Below are 23,403 nucleotides of genomic sequence, written 5' to 3' on the forward strand. Positions count from 1 at the left end.
CCTCCCAACCCAAGGTCTCCATTGTATTTAGTCTTCGCTCCACTTAATACAACAGATTTTTACTTATTATTTTTATTTTTTCTTCTTTATTATTCTTTTTTGGTCCTTTTTTCTGGTTCCCTCTTATCCCTCTCATTATATCTCTTAGTTGACCATCACATACAAGCAAATCATCTTATGCTTGTCTAAGATTTTCTTCCTTTTTTTTTTTTGCATTTAGTAGGTCCCTAATCCCTTTTTTTTACCCCTTGAACTCTTCACCCCAAATCAGGCCCTCCATTATAGGCATGATATTTCCCTGAGGAGGGGAGAGGAGGGAAAGAGAAGAGAGAAAAAAAGGGGGAAATAATAAATTATTACTGGGTTTTTTTGTGGGGTGTTTTACCTTTTTTTTTTTTTTTTTTTTTACTTTTTACTCTTTATTAATTCTAATTAGTGCTATCAATAAGACCACCCTCAGATGCCGATAAGAAAGAGGAAATCGAATATTATGGATACAAAAGAAAGAGAGGTAACACAAATAGATGTGGAAAAATCTATGGAGAAAAGACTTAACATATTGGAAGCCTTGGAGCTAAATGACAGAGAATTTAAACTAGAAATCTTAAAAATACTCAGAGATATACAAGAAAACACAGAAAGGCAATATAGGGAGATCAGAAAACAACTCAATGAACACAAAGAATATATTACCAAGGAAATTGAAACTATAAAAACAAATCAAACAGAAATGAAAAACTCAATTCACGAGCTGAAAAACGAGGTAACAAGCTTAGCTAACAGAACAGCCCAGATTGAAGATAGGATTAGTGAAATAGAAGACAAACAACTTGAGGCACAACAGAGAGAAGAAGAAAGAGACTCAAAAATAATAAAAAACGAGAAAGCCCTACAGGAATTGTCTGACTCCATCAGAAAGAATAACATAAGAATAATAGGTATATCAGAGGGAGAAGAGAAAGAAAATGGAATGTAGAATATACTCAAACAAATAATAGACGAGAACTTCCCAAGCCTGTGGAAGGAACTAAAGCCTCAAATTCAAGAAGCAAACAGAACACCAAGTTTTCTTAACCCCAACAAACCCACTCCAAGGCACATCATAATAAAGATGACACAAACCAATGACAAAGAAAAAATTCTCAAGGCAGCCAGGGAAAAGAAGAGTACAACATATAAAGGAAGGCCTATTAGATTATCATCAGATTTCTCAGCAGAAACTCTACAAGCTAGAAGAGAGTGGACCCCAATATTTAAAGCCCTGAAAGAGAGGAACTTTCAGCCAAGAATACTATACCCATCAAAGCTATCCTTCAAGTATGAAGGAGATATAAAAACATTCACAAATACAGAAAAGATGAGAGAATTTATCAACAGAAAGCCCCCACTCCAGGAAATACTAAAGGGGGTTTTCCAACCAGATTCAAAGAGCAAAAGAAAACAACACCACAAGTAACAGCTCCACCAAGAACACAATAAAACCAAACTTAAACTGTGACAACAAAGGAAAAAAAGGGGGGAGAGGATGGAGATTAACAGTAGCAAAGGATGATGAAGTGCAGAAATACTTATAAGATAGGGTACTACAATGAATATGGTAGGTACCCTTTTCATTACTTAATGGTAACCACCCTTAAAAAAACCACCACAAAAACACTTGACTTAAAAAAGGTAGCAACAGAGGAAAGAAGTATGGAACACAAACAAACAAAAACAAATGATAGAAAAACAAAAGAGAAGAATCAAACTAGATACAAAACTAACAGAAAGCAATTTATAAAATGGCAGTAGGGAACCCGCAAGTGTCAATAATGACACTAAATGTAAATGGATTAAACTTACCAATAAAAAGACACAGAGTACCAGAATGGATTAAAAAAGAAAATCCAACTATATGCTGCCTACAAGAAACACATGTAAGCAACAAGGATAAAAACAAATTCAAAGTGAAAGGCTGGAAAACAATACTCCAAGCAAACAACACCCAAAAAAAAGCAGGCGTAGCAATACTCATATCTAATAATGCTGACTACAAGACAGAAAAAGTACTCAGAGACAAAAATGGTCATTTCATAATGATTAAGGGGAAGTTGAATCAAGAAGACATAACAATCCTTAATATATATGCACCAAACCAAGGAGCACCAAAATATATAAGACAGCTACTTATTGACCTTAAAACAAAAACTAACAAAAATACAATCATACTTGGAGACCTCAATACACCGCTGACGGCTCTAGATCGGTCATCCAAACAGAGAATCAATAAAGATATAGTGGCCTTAAACGAAATACTAGAACACCTGGATATGATAGACATCTACAGGACACTTCATCCCAAAGTGACAGAGTATACATTTTTCTCTAGTGTACATGGAACATTCTCAAGAATTGACCATATGTTGGGCCACAAAGACAATATCAGCAAATTTAGAAAAATTGAAATTGTACCAAGCATATTTTCTGATCATAAAGCCTTGAAACTAGAATTCAACTGCAAAAAAGAGGGGGAAAAACCCACAAAAATGTGGAAACTAAACAACATACTTCTAAAAAATGAATGGGTCAAAGAAGAAATAAGCGCAGAAATCAAAAGATATATACAGACAAATGAAAATGAAAACACGACATATCAGAATCTCTGGGATGCAGAAAAAGCAGTAATAAGAGGAAAGTTCATATCACTTCAGGCCTATATGAACAAACAAGAGAGAGCCGAAGTAAACCACTTAACTTCACACCTTAAGGAACTAGAAAAAGAAGAACAAAGACAACCCAAAACCAGCCGAAGAAAGGAGATAATAAAATTCAGAGCAGAAATAAATGAAATAGAGAACAGAAAAACTATAGAAAAAATCAATAAAACAAGGAGCTGGTTCTTTGAAAAGATCAACAAAATTGACAAACCCTTGGCAAGACTCACCAAGGAAAAAAGACACAGGACTCAAATAAATAAAATCCAAAATGAAAGAAGAGAGATCACCACAGACATCATAGAAATACAAAGAATTATTGTAGAATACTATGAAAAATTATATGCCACCAAATACAACAATCTAGAAGAAATGGATAAATTCCTAGAACAATACAACCTTCCTAGACTGAGTCATGAAGAAGCAGAAAGCCTAAACAGACCAATCAGCAGGGAGGAAATAGAAAAAACTATTAAAAATCTCCCCAAAAATAAAAGTCCAGGCCCAGACGGTTATACTAGTGAATTCTATCAAAGATTCAAAGAAGACTTGGTTCCTATTCTACTCAAAGTCTTCCAAAAAATTGAAGAAGAAGCAATACTTCCAAACACATTTTATGAGGCCAACATAACCCTCATACCAAAACCTGGCAAGGATGGCACAAAGAAAGAAAACTACAGACCAATATCTCTAATGAATACAGATGCTAAAATACTAAACAAAATACTGGCAAACCGAATACAACAACATATTAAAAAAATAATACATCATGATCAAGTGGGATTCATCCCAGAATCTCAAGGATGGTTCAACATACGCAAAATGGTTAACGTAATACACCATATCAACAAAACAAAGAACAAAAACCACATGATCTTATCAATAGATGCAGAAAAGGCTTTTGATAAAATACAACACAATTTTATGTTTAAGACTCTCAACAAAATGGGTATAGAAGGAAAATATCTCAACATGATAAAGGCCATATATGATAAACCATCAGCCAACATCCTATTAAACGGCATAAAACTGAGGACTTTCTACCTTAAATCAGGAACAAGACAGGGTTGTCCACTCTCTCCACTCTTATTCAACGTGGTGCTAGAAGTTCTGGCCAGAGCAATCAGACAAGACAAAGAAATAAAAGGCATCCATATCGGAAAAGAAGAAGTAAAGCTATCACTTTTTGCTGATGATATGATCCTATACATCGAAAACCCGAAGGACTCCACAAAAAGATTATTAGAAACAATAAACCAATACAGTAAGGTCGCAGGATACAAAATTAACACACAAAAGTCCATAGCCTTTCTATATGCCAACAATGAAATATTAGAAAACGAACTCAAAAAAATAATCCCCTTCACGATTGCAACAAAAAAAATAAAATACCTAGGAATAAACATAACAAAGAACGTAAAGGACCTATATAGTGAAAATTACAAAGCATTGTTAAGGGAAATCGAAAAAGATACAATGAGATGGAAAAATATTCCTTGTTCTTGGATAGGAAGAATAAATATAATCAAAATGGCCATATTACCCAAAGCAATATACAAATTTAATGCAATTCCCATCAAAATCCCTATGAGATTTTTTAAAGAAATGGAACAAAAAATCATCAGATTTATATGGAACTATAAAAAACCCCGAATAGCCAAAACAATCCTAAGGAAAAAGAATGAAGCTGGGGGCATTACAATACCTGACTTTAAACTATATTATAGGGCCACGATAATCAAAACAGCATGGTATTGGCAAAAAAATAGACACTCAGACCAATGGAACAGAATAGAAAGCCCAGAAATAAAACCACATATATATGGTCAAATAATCTTTGATAAAGGGGCCAACAACACACAGTGGAGAAAAGAAAGCCTCTTCAACAAATGGTGTTGGGAAAACTGGAAAGCCACATGCAAAAGAATGAAACTCGACTACAGCCTGTCCCCGTGTACTAAAATTAATTCAAAATGGATCAAAGACCTAAATATAAGACCTGAAACAATAAAGTACATAGAAGAAGACATAGGTACTAAAATCATGGACCTGGGTTTTAAAGAACATTTTATGAACTTGACTCCAATGGCAAGAGAAGTGAAGGCAAAGATAAATGAATGGGACTACATCAGAATTAAAAGTTTTTGCTCAGCAAGAGAAACTGATATCAAAATAAACAGACAGCCAACTATATGGGAACTGATATTTTCAAACGACAGCTCAGATAAGGGCCTAATATCCAAAATTTACAAAGAACTCATAAAACTCAACAACAAACAAACAAGCAATCCAATAAAAAAATGGGAAGAGGACATGAACAGACACTTCTCCCAGGAAGAGATACAAATGGCCAACAGATATATGAAAAGATGCTCAGCTTCATTAGTTATTAGAGAAATGCAAATCAAAACTACAATGAGATACCACCTCACTCCTGTTAGATTAGCTATTATCAACAAGACAGGTAATAGCAAATGTTGGAGAGGCTGTGGAGAAAAAGGAACCCTCATTCACTGTTGGTGGGACTGTAAAGTAGTACAACCATTATGGAGGAAAGTATGGTGGTTCCTCAAAAAACTGCAAATAGAACTACCTTATGACCCAGCAATCCCTCTACTGGGTATATACCCCAAAACCTCAGAAACATTGATACGTGAAGACACATGTAGCCCCATGTTCATTGCAGCACTGTTCACAGTGGCCAAGACATGGAAACAACCAAAAAGCCCTTCAATAGAAGACTGGATAAAGAAGATGTGGCACATATACACTATGGAATACTACTCAGCCATAAGAAATGATGACATCAGATCATTTACAGCAAAATGGTGGGATCTTGATAACATTATAAGGAGTGAAATAAGCAAATCAGAAAAAAACAAGAACTACATGATTCCATACATTGGTGGAACATAAAAATGAGACTAAGAGACATGGACAAGAGTGTGGTGGTTACCAAGGGTGGGGGGGCGAGGGAGGACATGGGAGGGAGGGAGGGAGAGAGTTAGGGGGAGGGGGAGGGGCACAGAGAACTGGATGGAGGGTGACGGAGGACAATCTGACTTTGGGCGAGGGGTTTGCAGCATAATTTGATGACAAAATAACCTAGACATGTTTTCTTTGAATATATGTACCCTGATTTATTAATGTCATCCCATTACCATTAATAAAAATTTATTAAAAAAAAAAAAAAGAATAAGTTCAAATTTTACTGTATGGCCATTGGCCACCGCTATCATGGCCATGCAGTTTCTCATTGGATTCAGGTAGACAATAAGTACACAATGGAGCCATTCCATTTGTTAAAGTGTTTTACTGGCAGACGAGCAAACAGGCAGGGAAGACCACTTCCCTTTCATTCAGAACTCCCAAAATCCTGATGCATTCTCCAGTTTCAAACCCGGAAAATCTTCTCTAGTTCCTCCTGGAATCAAAGGCCCCCCGCCAGCTTCAGCAAAGCTCCAAAAGCCCTAGGCTCTGGTTCCACATCCTCACTCCTTCTTTTCTTCCTGTAAAACCCAGGCTGGGGAAAAATTATTTCTCCAGCAAACATTAGCTATACAATGGCCTTCCCAAGCAAGAAGGTAATCTTCAACTTGCCATCTGCCACACTGAGGGCAAGCACTGCAGCCTTTCACAGGCTACATACTCATGCCAATGCAAAATATAAGCAAGCAGCCTGGCCTGTGTGGCACAGTGGATAAAATGTTTACCTGGAACCCTGAGGTTACTGGTCTGAAATCCCGGGCTTGCCCAGTCAAAACACATGTGGGAGTTGATCTTTCCTGCTTCTACCTCCTTTTCTCTCTCTCTCTCTCTCTCTCTCTCTCTCTCTCTCTCTCTCCTCTCATAAATAAATAAGGTCTTAAAAATATTTTAAAAAATATATAAGCAAACAAATCTAAAAAACATGTTTTATAAACTTATTTTCCCAACATGCCACCCCTTTTGCTTGCTTAACAATCTTCACCACAGGTATTCCTGTGCACGGAATGTGGTACACTACATAAACAAACTATAGTAACAGCACACGTTATACAATTTCAGCAGTTACAAAGGGCCCTTCCTTGGTTTATTCTGGTGCAGGAGGGCCTCCTCCAGAGATGCCTCCCCATCAGAGTCTTTCATACTATTCAAAAGTGGCATATCCATCCAACAAGTGAGCCAGTGCCCCCCTCTGGCTGTAGTCCAAGAGTCAGTCCACGACAGACAGCCCAGCTACTTGTGCAAACCACGAGGGTAGAAGTCCTTTACAGGCAACTGGGCTCACATGGGGCCTAGGTCTCCCCCATCATCCCTGCCATCATGGCAGCTCTGAAGACGCTGCTCAAGGAGAAGTACATGGCAACAGTGGCCAACATTTCCATCTCTGCTCTAGAGATCATGATGCCATCCACCTGTATGTTCCTCAATCGCAGCAAACCTATCAGGGGCATTGTATGTACTCTTTGCTGCTGGGCTTTTACCTTCCGGAGTCTGTGGACAGCAGCTTTAGCCGAAGCCTCATCCTCAGAAGAGGAGCTGGAAATGCCTGCTCCTGCTGACTCAGAGCCACTCCACCAGCATGGCTTCATCTTAAATTCCTGTGGCTGCCGGCTCTCAACCTGAAGCTGAACCAACAGTTGGTTCCTCCAACAACTGTTGATACCAATGTTTAACTTCCAGGGCAAACTGCAACTCACCAACCCATGCAGCCTCCTTCTCCAGAGCTCGTTCCAGTTCCAGGATCTGCAGCTCTTTCTCCCATGACCATTCCAGCTTCTGCCATTGCTGCTGCTCAGTTAACAGACCTCAGGCAGCCTCTTGCACAGAGCTCCCAGTTTCCTTTCGCAGGGCTGTAAAAAAAACAGGCAGCCCACAGTCACCAAAGGGACAGCTATGAGGAACCAAAACAACAACCAGTCCTCTAACTCACCCCTCAATGGTGGCTGCAACTCCATACCGATCTGATCCGAATCCTGCCAGCTGTGCCAGATGTATGGTCAGTGGCCGCAGCCATCGTGACCATGAAGGTTCTCAGTAGATTCAGGTAGACAGTAAAGAAACAGTGGATCCAAAAAATGGTGAGCCTTTCTTCTTATTAAGGTCTTGTCCTGGCGGACAAGCAAACAAGCAGGGAAGTCCACTTCCCTCTCATTCAGAGCTCCCAAAGCCCTTATGTATTTTCTGGTTCCATAACCCAAAAAATCTTCTCTGATTTCTCCTGGAATCAAAGGCCCCCACCAGCCTCAGCGGAGCTCCAAAAGCCCCTCAGCTCTGGTTCCACATTTCCACTCCTTCTCCTCTGCAAAACCCAGGCTGGGGAAAAAATGCCTTCTCCAGCAAACATTAGCTATACAACAGCCCCTCTCAAGTAGGAAGGTAATCCACAATTCGCAATCTGCCACCCTGCCAGCAAGCACAGCAGCCTTTCACAGACTACATACACGTGGCACTGCCCAGGCCATTGCAAAATATAAGCAAGCAAACCTAAAAAATACATTTTATAAACTTATCTGCCCAACAGCTACAAACATCTCAAAAAGATCAAAATAATATTAAGAAAACATGTCACGATAGTCATTGGTTAAGAAATTGTATATCTGATTATTTTACTTAGTTGTTATATTTTTGACTTAAAATGTGTTTTGAGAAAATTTATAAAATTTATGAGGAAGAAAATAATATGAAAATATATAGAATTAAATACTGCAGTTTAACAAAAATTATTTTAAAAACATTGTAAATATTTTAGCTTGTGCAAAAATACTCTAATATAACTATTTTCTGCCAAGCACACAGTTTATTTCTTACTTAAACAAACTTAGTGTATATATAAATTGAGGCAACATACACTGTCTATAAACTAAAGTTAACTAAATAATGAATAATTAATAATATGACATTTTAATTTAGTTCTTTGTTGATGAAAATGTCTGTAGTTGGTGCATCACACATACGTCTCTCAGCATGCGAGGTAATAATTACATAGTCTATCATCTAATTATTTTGGGAAATACCTGTGACTTTCTGAGAAAAATTATTATGTCAACTTACAGTATCAATAAAGGGGCAGACTATTGCTTGCTAGAAACTTTCAAAATGCATACATTTTTTTAGCAATAAAATGAAATTAAGAAAAAATTTTTTCAATATATTAGAACACTGTAAAATTTAATACATGATAATTATCAGAGCACTCTGTAAGGTACCTTGGTCAAATTAATGCCAGAATGATCAATTTTACTGATTCTGTAATTACTAACATGAAGTAGTACTAACCTCAGAAGTAAAATGTATGTGCTTTTTGGTATCGAGAGGATTTTTTCCTTCAAACTGCTATCAGATAAACCAATTGAAAGTAATGGCAATTTAACTGACTTATTATAAAATTTATATCATATTTAAAATTTTGATTTAGATATAATATGTGAAAGATTTTTATGAGTACATAAATCTATGTAACTCTAAAATATAATTAATGTTAAAATTTTTAATACTGTGCATAGTAGTAAAGTGAAGATTGATCTATATCGGGATCTCAGTACTCTCACTGTAAAAGTTATAATGGCTTATTCACAATGCCTTAAATAGTTACTAAGTTTCTGTTTAAAATCTTATTTGATTTTATGATTTAACTCCTGATTATTTTGTATTAGTAATTTAAAACAATGCCTTTAATTTTTTTTAGAGAGAGAGGAGGGGGGATACTGAGACAGACTCGCACCTGTTCCTGATTAGAATCCACTCAGCCACCCCTGTTTGGTACTGATGCTAGAATCAATCAAGCTATCCTCAGCACCTGGGGCCAACAGTTAGCTCAACTGAGCCACTGGCTTCAGGAAGGGAAGAGAGAAGGGCAAGAGGGAGGAGTAGAGAGGCAGAAGGTTGCTTCTCTTGTGTACCCTGACTGGGAATAATAAGACCTGGGATATCCATATGCCTGGCTGACACTCTATCCACTGATCTAACTGCAAGGGCTTAAATTTTTTTAATAAGCCTACAGTGCTCAAAATAAATGCTAAATTTAGTTCATAGAAAATCCTAAATTTACTAAGATACTCAGAAAATTATATGGTCCAAACTTGTACCTGTTTTAAAATATTATTGCTTTTCTATAATTTTTAAACATGGCTTATTAAAGAAGTCATACCTTAACAACTCTATCTATCATATCATAGTAAAAAATACTCCTCTAAATTGTCACATAAAATATATAGCAGGAGCAACACTAACAACAAAAGAGTGCAAGGAAAAGAGGATTTCATCAGACACATTTCCAGGCTGATTCTCTTTCATTCTACAACTTTATTTTCTTGTTTGTTTCGTTGGTGCCCACTTCTATATTCCTAAATTTGGTTGTATTTTTATACTCTTGAGTTTTAGTAACATGTTTTGATGATGCATCATTTACTTAATGCCATTGTCTCTGATGCACTCTGAATTATTACTTCTCTATGCTTCACGATTTTGGTGACAGCCACAGCTTCAAGTAAGAAGGTGCTAGAGGCTGCAGATACTCATCCTTCAAGGTGAACCTCCATACTTCTATTGAATAAAAATTTCTTCATGTGTTCATTTGTATTTTTAATAATAATTATTAAATGTATTGGGGTGACATTGGTTAATAAAATTGCATAGGTTTCAAGTGTATAATTCTATGATACATCATCTGTGTCTTGCACTGGTTGTTTACCATCCTAAGTCGGATTTCCTTCTATCACCATATATTTGACCTCCTTTATACTTTACTACCTCCTCCCCACCCCTCTTTCCCCTGATAACCACCATACTATTGTTTGGTGTTTATGAGTTTTTGTTTGTTTTATTTGTTTACTTGTTGCTTTCAATATATATTCCATATATGGGTGAAATCTTATGGTTCTTGTGTTTTACTGTATGACCCATTTCATTTAGCATGATATTCTCAAGATCCATTCATGTAGTCACAAATGGCAGCATTTCATCTTTTCTTATGAGTGAGTAGTATTCCATAGTATATATGTACCACATTTTCATTATACAAAGAATACTTCAGTTGTTTCTATATCTTGGCCACCATGAATAATGCTGCAATGAACATAGGGATATGTATATTTTTGTGAATAATGTTTTAAAGTTTTGCAGATAGATATACAAAAAAGAGGTTGTTGGGTCATATGGTAACTCTATTTTTAATTTTTTGAGAATGTTTGTACTGTTTTCCATAGGCCTATGTCAGTTTACCAGTTAACATTCCCACCAGCAGTGAATGATAGTTCTTTTTTTTTCTACAACGTTTGGCATTACTTATCTTGTTAATGATAATCATTCTAACAGGCGTGAGGTGGTGTGTGGACCCTCATAGTGAAAGCAAGGATATGAACTCTAGTTCTCATGAGAAACTTCAAGCAGCACTAGCTCCTCAACTTTCCATGCTGTGTGCCCTAGTACCAGCTCCCAGGCATATTTGGGCTAGCTGCCCTATCCTTGCTTCCCAGATGTTTTTAGGTCAGCTGCCCAGAAGACTACCTTTTTGGGTTCAGGCTAACTAGCTCAGCAAGTTACATCACTACATTGATGTGACATCATTACATTGATGTAATAGTTGATGTGATATTGGGCCTATGCCACTAACGTCTCTAAGCCCTATATCTACCTGTGCCTGCACTATTAAACAGGAGACTGGAGACTGGAGACAACAGAAAAATAGGAGATGGGAGACGTCAGTATTCAGGAGATGGGAGACACAAGGCTTCAGAAGGCTCAGTAGACTTCAGGACTTAGAATTCAGAAGACTTGAGAATTGAGACTGAGGAGACTGGCAGTGGGGGTGGGGAGAGCATCAGAAGCAAAAAAACAAACAACAGCAGCAATAGGAGCAGAAGCAGCAGAGATGAAGCAGCAATAAAGCGCTGAAAAATGTACCACCTTCTTCTGGCTTCTCATGCTTGTCTTCACCTTGGGGCTCTCACTGTCTCAATCATCGCTTGCAGAGCAGGTGAGCTCTGACAGGTGGAATCTCATTCTAGTTTTTATTTGCATTTTCCTAATAGCTAGTGAAGTTAAGCATCTTTTTATTTATCCATTGGCAACTTGTATGTCTTCTTTGGAGAAGTGTCTGTTCAGGTCCTCTGCCATTTTTTTAATTGGATTGTTGTTTTGTTATTGTTGAGATGTATGAGTTCTTTATATATTTTGGATGTTAACCCCTTGTCAGATTTGCTGTTCGCGAATATCTTCTCTCATTCTGTTGGTTGCTTTTTTGTTTTGTTTATGGTTTCTTATGCTGTGCAGAAGTATCTTAGTTTGATATAGTCCCATTCATTTATTTTTCATATTTTTTATTTTACTTCCCTTGTCTCTGACATAAAGTTCATAAAATCTTCTTCAAACCCAAGGTCCATAATTTAGTACCTATGTTTTATTTTATGCAATTTATTGTTTCAAGTCTTATATTTAGGCCTTTGACTTATTTTAAGTTAATTTTTGATTATGGTAACAAATAACACTCTAGTTTCATTCTTTTGCCCATGACTTTTCAATTTTCTTAGCGTTTATTGAAGATATTGACAAGATTCCTTTTCACCATTGTATGTTTATTTTTTTCTGACTCTTTTTCAAAAATTATTTTCCTATATACAGGTGGATTTATTTCTGGGATCTTAATTTTGTTTCATTGTTATGTGTGTTTGTTTTTCTGCCAATACCTTGCTGTCTTTATTATTGTTGCTTTGTAGTATAATTTAAGTCAGGGAGTCATTTGCTAAATGCCAACATCTACTAAGTATAAAGTTCTATCTTTGGCATTGGAAATTTAGTATAAGACAATAAAAAAGCAAAATAAATAAGCTTTAAGAAAGTAAAGAAATACTTCAAAAATATCAGGAAAAGACACATGAAATTGTTTCATCTGAGGTAGGCTTTGAATAAGAATTTAAATTATGATGATAAGAAAAATGTACAGAGAGGTCACTAAAATTAAATGAATAAATATATTGCTTTTCTAATATGGCAGGGATTACTGTAAGTACTTTGCTTTTTTATCATATTTAATATTTTCAACATTTTTATAGTCAAGGGCTATTATTGTTTATGTTTTAAAATAAGGAAGCAGAACCCTGTGATTAAATGGTTTCCCTAAGTCATAGAGCAATTAAGTGGTAGGTCCAGAATTTAAACACAGGCTAATATCTGAGCCTCTTTTACAAACCATACTGCTCTATTACTGACACACTCCAATAGGAGAAAAAAGGAGACATCATCATGGTAATATATAAGTTAAAAACATATTTTAGTTATTAATGTTCATGAAATAAAGATGGAAAGATAGAAATGAAAGAACAGGTTTATGTCAGATTATTAGATTCTTAAGAGCCATGTCATACAAGATAATAATAAGAAATTTGAATTGAAGTCTGCAGTCAATAATAAAAATCATTTTATAAATAAATAAATATATACATAAATAAATAGGTAAATAAATAACAAGTGTACTAAGGGTTAATAGTGCAGCATATCACTAATATTAATTTATCCATTGTTCCCTCATTCAATTATTATTAGGTGAAAAAAAACCTTTTTACAGAATGCTTATTTTATGCCAGATACTGTGCTACACATAAGGATCCTGATATAAATCAGAGACATTAGCTGCAGTAGAAATATTTACAGAAAAATTTTGAAAGTCAGGCAGGAATTAAAGTATAATATGATAGTAATACTTTTGGATATGTTACTTTATCATTCATACAGATACTGTGCAATACCTAAAATTATTTATATTTCAATATAAAAAATAAATATGGGTATGAATGTATCATACATAAAAAACTACATACATACATAAAGAACCACAGATATATAAACATATACTTGATTTCACACAGTACTAGAAATACATGTAATTTACACATAATTTTATGTGAATATGATTCTTCATATTCATCTTTTATTGCAAAGTGAACATTTTCCGTATATGGCTGCGCTAATCTCTGTCTGATCCAAATGAGACTCATTTCTAAAATACTGTAAGTTATCCCAGGTTAATAAACTAGTTGTTATTCTTACATTGTTTCCCCAAATATATACTTTTTCATTTAAGTATACTACATTCATGTATCTATCACGATGCTAGGACTGGAATAACAAATTACCACAGACCATGTGGCTTAAATAATATAAATGTATTTCTTATTTTTTTAGGATAGAAATCCAAATCAAGATGTCAGAAGGCTTGGTGTCTCCTGAGGTACCTCTCCTTGGTTTACGGATGTCCACCTTCTCACTGCATCCTCATATGGCCTTTTCCCTTGCATGTACACTTCAGCTATCTCTTCCTCAAGGACACCACTCATATTGCATTAGGATCATACTTTTATAATTTCATTTAATCTTAATGACTTCTTTAAAGCCCCTATTTTTTCTTACACATTCTTAAAGACTTTATTTATTTGTTTTAGAGAAGAGAGAGAGAGAGAGAGAAGGGGGAAGAGCAGGAAGCATCAACTCCCATATGTGTCTTGACCAGGCAAGCCCAGGGTTGTGAACGGGCAACCTCAGCATTCCAGATTGATGCTTTATCCACTGTACCACCTCAGGTCAAATCTCTATTTTTTTTTAAATTTTTTATTCATTTTAGAAAGAAGAGAGAGAGAGAGAAGGGGGGAGGAGCAGGAAGCATCAACTCCCATATGTGCCTTGACCAGGCAAGCCCAGGGTTTCGAACCGGCGACCTCAGCATTTCCAGGTCGACGCTTTATCCACTGTGCCACCACAGGTCAGGCCCCTATTTTTTTTTAATTAAGTAAGAGCAGGGGAGGCAGAGAGACAGAATCTCGCATTCACCCCAATTAGTATCTAACTGGCAAGCCCCCTATAGGGCGATGTAACACCCCTATTTTCAACAAAGTACTATTAAGGATTGGGTCTTCAACATACATGTTTCATATTTTATATAAAATAGATGTAGTGTTCTAACTTTCTAGAATAATTTCTATTCAATTGTTATTCAACAAGGATGTACATTGATATAGTCAAAGTAGAATGTAGGAGATTGTTTTTGAATATATAACCAAGTTATTTAGAGAAAATAAAGTAGTACAAACGTTTGATTAATTCAAAATAAACCAATGAGCAGAAAAATGTAACATAATAATATAAATTAAATATAAATAAAACAGTAAGATAGCAAACAAAACCCAATCTTTTTCAGTAAGTACAAAGAAAAAAAACCGGTATTTTTAAAAAGCATACATTTATAAGTCACTTATAAGATGTCACTTAAATATAAAAAGATGAAAATCTATAAATAAAATGATAAATAATATATGAATCAAAGTTTATATTCAAAAGAAGACTTAATATTTATATATATGAAAGACAATAAATTTTAATAAAGAGGTCAGCAAACTTTTTCTTTAAGGGCCACACGGTGAGCATTTTAGGAGGGAGAAAAGATGGAATTTGTGTCAATTAATTAAATCTTCCAATGCTTAAATCAGACAAACAACCTTTACATGAACAGTGTTCTAATTAACTTTCCTTATAAAAACTAGCATCTTATCATAGTTAACAGTTTGTGAACCACCATTTTAAAACAAGAAGCATCACTGGAGATAGAGGCAGTTCCTGATGATAACTGTTGATATAGCAGCTACAGTAGTTAATATTAAAGTGGCATGGTAGAATTAGTGTCAGTATAATGAACATTATAATGGTCACTTAAAAGTGACAAATGAATTTCTTTGTCAAATGACAGACAGCACTGTGGGATCATGCTGTGAAAACGGGCAGAGTTAGGATAACAATTAGAGACAGCAAGAAGCCCTAGGGTAGAAGCCCTGAACAAATTTGAGAGTCCAGGGGCCTCTCTGACCCACACACAAAAAACATCAGGATAAGATTTAGCAACAGAAAATTGTTTAGGCTCTCAGAACAGAGATTAAGAGTCAGCATATTCCTTGTCCTTTACTTCAGCCCCTGAAAACTTCTTCTTTCTGCTTCCTTTAGTTATTTGTACTTGTTAATAAATATCTGAGTATGGCTGGGGACAGGACTTCAGTCTTTCAATCTACTATCTAGGACTGTTGCCTCCCCTTGGTTCCTCAGCGCATTTCATCTGGTCTCCAAGTAGTCATTGTCTCTGTGACACACTATGGTTTACAGGACAAGTTTGTACCTTGTTTTTATAGAGAAGGATAATGGGTAATGTGTCCATGCTTATTTTTATCCAAGCCTCTCATCCAAATACTAATTTATTTATTGAAATATTAAAGGATATACATATGAAAATATATTCTTTCCATAAAAATAGTTTTTGGGTTTTTTTTGTATTTTTCTTAAGCTGGAAACGGGAACAGACAGTCAGACAGACTCCCGCATGTGCCCCACCAGGGGCGACGCTCTGCCCACCAGGGGGTGATGCTCTGCCGCGACCAGAGCCACTCTAGCGCCAGCAGAGGCCAAGGAGCCATCCCCAGCGCCCCGGCCATCTTTGCTCCAATGGAGCCTTGGCTGCAGGAGGGGAAGAGAGAGACAGTGAGGAAGGAGGGGGGTGGGGGTGGAGAAGCAAATGGGCGCTTCTCCTATGTGCCCTGGCCAGGAATCGAACCCGGGTCTCCCACATGCCAGGTGGATGCTCTACCGCTGAGCCAACCGGCCAGGGCCCATAAAAATAGTTTTTACAGACTCTTTTTCCATCTAAGCATCCTGTATATCTTTCTACATGGCCTATATAATTACTCATGGTTTAACATAGAATAATTTAATCAGGAAGATAAACCTCATTTCCTGATGCCACCATAAACACACTCATCAGACCTGCATAATAAAGTTGTGACGTATAAAATAAGTTTGAATTCTAGAGCTGCAGCCCTCTGACTTTTTAGCCTCTCAAAAGGATCTGATTATGATAATAAATTTTATATTCAGAGTGGGAAACATGACAGAGGTTACTAAATAATTTTATTTAAAAAATTTGAAACCCTTACTTGAAAGCAACAGATGGTAGTACTCATTAAAGAATTCTGCCATCTTATTCATGCCAACACATTAGCCAATTGAAGCCTATTAACCGCCATATTCTAAAATATCTGACTTCTGTTTTGGGCCACCAAAATTAAAATGTTTTCTTCTTCTACTGTTCACTTCCAAAAATTTATTTGACTAAGCATATTACATATATAAGTACACAAGTTTTAAGCATTTTTCCCTTCTTCCATTTTTTCTTTTTATTCACAGATTGATTCTCACTTAACACCTATCCACACCTTTATATCAGCATTTTTACCATCCAACATTTTTGACACATAGTGTCATTTAAGATTGTTCCCCTGACTTTTCTCTATATATGTCCAGGTTTAAAGACACTTTATTTGCCATATTTAGTAATCGGAACTTTTAAATACCATGTCTAAATAATGGTAGCCTTTGGTACTATTTCTTTTATTCCATTTCCTACACTTTTCCCAACCCTAAATATGTCAAGAGATTGTACTTGTTTCAGGACAATCAGAAGGGCAGCAAATTTTATCTGCTTTTTCAAAGTTAGGCAGGAGTCCACTCTTTTCCCCTGTTCTTCATCACTTATTGTGTCCTTTTTTGTGTCCAGACAGACATAATTTAAAAGATCTCTTCTTGTGGGAGAATTGAGGAATCTATCTTTGTAATTTCTTCTCTCTCTTCTCTGCTGAACATTGGAGACCAGATTTTATTAGCCATTTTTTTTTTCTTTTTCTTTTCTTTTTTTTTTTTTTTTTTTTTTATTTTTCGGAAGCTGGAAACGGGGAGAGACAGCCAGACAGACTCCCGCATGCGCCCGACCGGGATCCACCCGGCACTCCCACCAGGGGCGACGCTCTGCCCACCAGGAGACGATGCTCTGCCCCTCCGGGGCGTTGCTCTGCCGCGACCAGAGCCACTCTAGCGCCTGGGGCAGAGGCCAAGGAGCCATCCCCAGCGCCTGGGCCATCTTTGCTCCAATGGAGCCTTGGAGCCTTGGCTGCGGGAGGCGAAGAGAGAGACAGAGAGGAAGGAGGGGGTAGGGGGTGGAGAAGCAAATGGGCGCTTCTCCTATGTGCCCTGGCCGGGAATTGAACCCGGGTCTCCCGCATGCCAGGCCGACGCTCTACCGCTGAGCCAACCGGCCAGGGCTTATTTGCCATTTCTAACCGGTTCTATAACTTCTAGAAAACAGTCCTTCTTGATTATAAGTGTTTTCCTCTTATTTTTTTATTTTTAATATTTTTTTCTTTTCTGTATTATTGTTCCAGTGGTTTAATTTTCCTATGCACTTTCACTATTTGGTTCCAGTGTGCCAAGATCAAGAATTAGCAATTTTCTTGATTAAGGCAGGGTATGCCATGAGTTTCAGCATTTATGTTAACTGCTTCTTTTGGTTCGTGTTTGTTTCAATTTCAATACTCATGTGAGGTACAGAAGGGAGACAAAGAACAAAAACAAAAAAATGTTAGTACTTTTCTTTACCTAACAACACATAATAGACATTCAAGATAATTGAAACAGACAGATAAAATAAAGCAATTAAATTTGTATTTCTTAAAATTTAGCTCCCGGCACTCAACTAATACATATTCACATGCACATTGGACCTGGGATAAAGAAGATTGAGAAAGCTTGATGACATTAAAATTTTCTAATTTTATTTTTATCTTTATTGGACTTTCAACTACGAGAACAATTGTAAAAATCAAAACAAACCCTAAGGCTTGTACAGGCCGGTATCCAATGTACTCACAAAGCAGCAACTCATAGCATTATGAGTAAACAGCTTCTTGCCTAATGAAGAAAATAAAAGGATAACTTAAAACAATCTGTTCAAATTTTGATTACAAATTTTGATAATATACCAACAACAACTAACATAGAACTAAAACTAAACTACCAGAAAAAAACCCCACAAAACTAAGCTACTTTTGTTTGTGAGAGTAAATTCTTACATATTAAGATTTATGTATGAATTTTGACTTTAGAATTGTATAAGTAAAGAAAATGCCTTTTAAAAATTAATTGTACAGTATTTATATAAAATTACATGAAACCATCTTCATATAGTATTTGTTGATACTATTCTACTTTTAAAAATGATGTGAACAAATAAATATTTTTTACAATGTTAATCTCCATTAATATTCTCACGATATCAACCCCAAATCTTTAGGTTGGTCATAGATTTGCATTAAACCAAAATGGTTATTATCATGAATATTATATAGAAATTCTATCCATGCTCAATATATATATGTCACCTCACTTTTGAAGGCTGTATCTACATGGGCATCATCCTTTTGATGTGTGAAATTAAGAGAAAATTGATTTAATTTGAAGAAAATGTATAATACTTATTGGAAGAGTAAGGTTAATAACCCAAAATTTAGGAAATTAATTTAATAGAAAAGTACAAAAATAATGAAATACAATTATATCATATAAGTGCCAAACAATTTATTTAAGAAAAATAAACAATTAATAAAAATCAACAAGGTCCAATTAACTTCTCACATTTAACTTGAACTTATGATCTTCTCCTCTAATTGTAGTTTTCCTCTAATGCTTTCAATCACAGTAAATGACATTTCTAGTTTTTATTTTTTTGTGGTTTAGACTATGAAATCTGAAGTCTTTATTTACAGTTTTCTTACACATTCTGCCTGTACCCATCCTATCACCAATTAAAGTAAATTGTACTATTTACTTTAATTCTGTTTGTATTGCAAATAGTCTTCTTTCCCCCATTGTCACAGTTGTCCTACAAGTAATCATTTATCATGATTTCACTAGCCTGACATATATTCTTACTTCCCTCAGACATCCATATCATACTAACCAGAATAATTTTTAAAATATAAATTGGATTCTGTTATTCTTGGTTTTAAAATTCTCCAATGCCTTTGTAGTAAATTAGGGATGATGTCAAGAATCTTAAACACAACAGATTTCTTCTGCATGTTCTTGCCCTTAAACATCCCCCTCCCTTTTCAAGCCACATACTTTTTGTTTACCTTGCTCTGTCACACCAACAATGCAACACATCTTAACTCTCTTCCAAACCTCTTTACATTCCATATTCTTACCCATCTTCTGCTCAAATATTGCTTTTCTCTTGACCCTCTTATAGTTTATTTTCTGTTATGACTTTGAATGTTACATTATTTTGGGTAATATTCCTTTATACTATTTTCATTTCAGTGTTATTTGTGTGACTTTTAGCTTGGAGTACATTTTAAGAAATAAAACCTCCACAAATTTATTGTTCCTTGCTGTATTTCCAGTTTAAGACACTGGGCTAGGTCATAATGGGCAAAAAAAGTGTTACTGTTGAATAAGTAAAAGGCTAAACATGCAAATTTAAATTATGAATAAATCTGAAAGTCTCTTTTGTCACACTTTTATTACCAACCATGTATCAGAAAGAATAAGGCTTGTTAGATATCATGCCATTAAACTCTGAGCAAGGACAAATAGTGAGGTCTCCCACCTCACAGTTTGGAGACTATGACATTGGTAGTTTGAGTCTTATTAATATGATTGCATAAATTTCTTTAACTCTTTTCTCAGTCACACAGGTATTACTTTTGCATCTGTAGACCTTTGTAGTTAATAATTTATTCTTACAGGAAACCACTCTTTGATTTCTGAAATACCATTATATGCTCATTTTATTCACAACTCCATTCTGTTTTCTCCATTTGTTTATTGACTGTAGCTGTTAATCAAGGTTCTGTTTGTTCTCTCACACTTTTCATCCTCTGTAAAAATTCGGATGATTCCATATACTTCAAATGTTTGGGAATATAAAATTTAAATCCCAAGGTGATCTGTATTTCATGTTTTCCCAAACTGCGTAACCATCTATTGGAGTTCTAGTAGTAAATGTTGGGGGTGTGGTAGGTAGTAGTAGTTATAGTAGGAAATCTTATAGTCCTCAACAAATTCATCACTTACTCTTCAAAATAAGCTTCTGGAATCTGAGACTTGATGTACAATATTATCATCCAAAAGCTGGAAAAGTGTAGGTATCCCGTCTCTGTCATTCACACTCTCCCCCTCATTACAGTCAATTGGTCTTCAACTTCTGTGGACTGTCACTTAAATATTTCTAAGCTCTGCTTCTTCTTTTCCTTTACTGTTACTGTCTCACTGCTGTCGCCCTGCTCTCTCAACGACAGTATATTATTGCATCAAGTGTATCTGGCAACTAACAGTGTTCTCTTCAAGCCACACTTCATGGTGTACCCAGGTTCCTTTAGAAACTAACTTCAATCATGCTGTTCTGAATCAAGTGCTTTACTAGCAAATATTTCACCTGTCTTTAATATTAAACACAAACATTTTAGTCTATTTTTTCTTTAATATTCTTTGTCACAAGTAACAAAAACACACTCACGTTAGTTGAGCAAAAATAAATAAAATAATGCATTGTCTCATGAAATGTAGGAAGGATTGAATCAACTGCCAGAAGACAAAGATAAAGCTGGATGGACTTCAGATATAATAAACACAGAGGCTCAGACAACACTGAGATACATTCTCCTTTTTTGTTTTCTGTTTCCCTAAACATAAGCATAATTCTCTCTCACTGAATACTCTCTTTGTTTTTGCAGTAAGGCAGAATATTTTCTATAGATAAGACCTCAGATCTACATGGAAAAAAAAATAACAAACTTTTTTTTTTTGTATTTTTCTGAAGCCGGAAACGGGGAGGCAGTCAGACAGACTCCCGCATGCACCCCACTGGGATCCACCTGGCATGCCCACCAGGGGGCAATGCTCTGCCCATCTGGGGCATCGCTCTGTCGCAACCAGAGCCATTCTAGCACCTGAGGCAGAGGCCCCAAAGCCATCCTCAGCGCCCAGGTCAACTTTGCTCCAATGGAGCCTTGGCTGCAGGAGGGGAAGAGAGAGACAGAGAGAAAGGAGAGGGGGAGGGGTGGAGAAGCAGATGGGCGCTTCTGCTGTGTGCCCTGGTCAGAAATCGAACCCAGGACTCCTGCATGCCAGGCCGATGCTCTACCACTGAGCCAACTGGCCAGGGCCAACAAACATTTTATTCAAAATGAGGCTATGATAATATTTAGTTTTCTAAAACAAATTTTCTGTTTAAATAATCACAGAAAGCAATAAAATTAGGGCCAAAACAAATACTAGAAAAATACCTGCAGAATTAATGAACTGCAATTATAAACCCAAAGTTCTTAGGTGAAGACTTAAGCAATTTAATGATTGAATCTATCTATCTATCTATCTATCTATCTATCTATCTATCTATCTATCTATCTATATACATACACACACACACACAGTGTGTCAGTAAAGTCATGGTGCATTTTTGACTGGTCACAGGAAAGCAACAAAAGATGATAGAAATGTGAAATCTGCACCAAATAAAAGAACAACATGTGGCAGCATGTGTGCATGCGCAGATGGTGACATAACACCGTGTATACAGCGGAGCAGCTCACAGCCATGCCAGTCGAGATGTGGACGGTACAGAGGAAAGTTCAGTGTGTTCTGTGGCTCGCTAAATTTGAATTTGTGAACAGAGTGCAACGTGAATATCAGCGCGTTTATAACAAAGCACCACCACATAGGAATAACATTACTCAGTGGGATAAGCAGTTGAAGGAAACCGGCAGTTTGGTGGAGAAACCCCTTTCTGCTAGGCCATCAATCAGTGACGAGTCTGTAGAGGCTATATGGGATAGCTACCTAAGAAGCCCTAAAAATCTGTGCGTGAGCCCACATTGAACTACACTGAATAGGTATGAAACTGGGAGAGTTTTCCTTTTATTTGGTGCAGATTTCACATTTTTATCATCTTTTGTTGCTTTCCTGTGACAGTTCAAAAGCGCACCATGACTTTACGGACACACTGTGTGTGTGTGTGTGTGTGTGTGTGTGTGATATATATATGCTTTAGTCATATATAGAATTTGAACTTTATTTTCTCTTTAATAATATAAATTGTCTTGCAAAAAAATGTCACAAAATATTGTTTATGGGAAGAATGAATTGTGTTTTCAGAAAATATTTACAGCCCATCGTCATTTCTGCAGTTTTGTTCAATAAAAGTCTCCTATGCTTCCGCTGTTCAAAATGCAAAGCCAGATATCTCCTACTGCTGTTTTGTTAGCAAGCATGCAATTGACAATGGTATACAAAAGAAAATAACATTTCTTAATAATCCTTAAATTCCTTATGTATCCATAGAACTTAGCACAGTATGCATTTAAATCTAATTTGCTCCCTTTCTTATTTGTACATAAAATATATGGTTTCTAAATTGGTTTAATAGAAGCAATTATCAGAACTATATTCACTGGAAGAGCTGTGTATGAAGAAAATACATAGAAATAGAAGACATATTTTCTAAATAGACTGTATAACCATTTAATCTATCATAAATTCAGTGTGTTCCATTAGAACTTAAACCCCTAGAGGATTACTGGATTTTGGTTTGTGTAATACTAAATTCCCACTGCCATATATGAGTAATCATTTGACTAGCATTTCATGCATATTTATTTAATGATGTTTATACTTCTAATTTTATTGTCTTTTTCTTTTAAACCACTAATACCCATGTTCAGAGAGTCATGAACCTTTAACTTTTATAGTGAAATCTTAAACAAGGAGGACTTTTCCATATATCAAGTAACAGTTTGGGAAAATAGAAAAATTTGTTATTGACTTAATAATTAAAAGTCACAAAGAACAGAGTGTCCACAGAACG

This window comes from Saccopteryx bilineata, chromosome 5 (genome assembly GCF_036850765.1).
Source record: "Saccopteryx bilineata isolate mSacBil1 chromosome 5, mSacBil1_pri_phased_curated, whole genome shotgun sequence".
Lineage (NCBI taxonomy): Eukaryota > Metazoa > Chordata > Mammalia > Chiroptera > Emballonuridae > Saccopteryx > Saccopteryx bilineata.